The 1,441-nt window shown below is 40.7% G+C and overlaps 1 pseudogene; it reads left to right on the top strand.

Annotated features, from left to right (window-relative positions):
* Positions 1 to 263: 263 nt before the first annotated feature.
* On the top strand, positions 264 to 980 carry LOC102816744 (annotated as a pseudogene).
* Positions 981 to 1,441: the final 461 nt, after the last annotated feature.

Below are 1,441 nucleotides of genomic sequence, written 5' to 3'. Positions count from 1 at the left end.
ATTGTAATACTGAAGGATTCCCTGGTCAAAATATAGAATGCTGAGGACAACATCAAAGAAGATGGGATCCATTTTGGAGAGACAGTGGAGCAGGGTGGTCCTCTGATCAAGAAACCCTGAAACAAGGAGTGGCAGAGTTTGAGAAATCAGTAGCTAGAGGTTCAGCTGCATCCGCCGAAGTTGATGGGGGGTCCCCCAAGAACACGGGGTTGGGGGATTCTTAGTCTTTGGGTTCTCGACTGGTTCCTGTTTCGACAGCGAGCATGTCTTCGCCTATCAGCAATAAGAAGGTCGTTAATTATTCACAGTTTCAGGAATCTGATGATACTGATGAAGATTATGGAAGATATTCGGGTCTTCCAGCTAAGAAAATGGGATCATATCCTCGAGAAGCTAAAACCAAGAGGTGGTGTAGAAAGAATTCACAGGAAGACAGTGAGGACTCTTAAGAAATAGATGTGAAGACCAAGAAGGGTGACTCTCACTCAGCAGATGATAGTGAAGATGTAAAAGAAGATAATAAAAATGTATGCCAGTAATGACAAGGAAGTTTTTAAAGCAACTTCTGAGCAGAGAGAAATGCTTATGGGAGATGTGGGCAGTGAGAAAGAACAACAAGAAGAGGACGAGGCACCCTTCCAAGAAAAAGATTCTGGCAGTGATGAAGACTTCCTAATGGAAGACCATGATGACAGTGATTATGGCAGTTCAAAGAAGGAAAACAAAAAGATGGTTAAGAAATCCAAACCTGAGCACAAAGTAAAGAAAATGCCAAACCGAGACTAACGGCAACAGTGAAAGGCAAAGGGAAAGTGGGTCATCCCTCAGCTTCAAAGGCATCAAAGGAAAAGACTCCTTCTCCCAAAGAAGACGATGAGGAACCAGAAAGCCCTCCAGAAAAGAAAACATCTGCCAGCCCTCCACCAGAAAAATCTGGGGATGAAAGATCTGAAGGTAAAGCCCAGTCTGGGAATGATTAAAAGTGATAATTGTTTGGGGAGAGATTTTATTAACAAAGAAAGAGGAGAACTTCCTTAAGATAGAACATGGTTTGGCTATAGCTTGAAAGATGGGCTTTGAATGCTTGTTTCCATTTGTTGAAGATAACATTTTCTCTCTCTCTCTTTTTTTTTTAAGAAATCCATTTTTTTGTGTAAATTACTTTTTGCATGTCGTCTTCTCTTTGCCACCCATTCTGCCACCCCACCCCAGTCTCCAGTGAAACCCATGCCAAATGAATCACGGGATTGACCGCTCCATCTCTTTACTTTAATGGAAGGCATACCACGGGGGTAAAGCTATAAGATTTAAGACAAACACTAGCAACATTTTGCTTTTTGCTAAATAATAACAAGTTGAACTGTATTCAGAAAGTGCAAAAAGGTTTTAATTAAAAATGATTGCTTCCTTTTCCCTACCTGTACTTAAAAAAAAAAAAAAA

The sequence above is a fragment of the Chrysochloris asiatica genome, unplaced genomic scaffold (genome assembly GCF_000296735.1).
Source record: "Chrysochloris asiatica unplaced genomic scaffold, ChrAsi1.0 scaffold00065, whole genome shotgun sequence".
In the NCBI taxonomy this organism is placed as follows: Eukaryota; Metazoa; Chordata; class Mammalia; order Afrosoricida; family Chrysochloridae; genus Chrysochloris; species Chrysochloris asiatica.
This window is presented reverse-complemented; position numbering and strand designations above follow the sequence as displayed.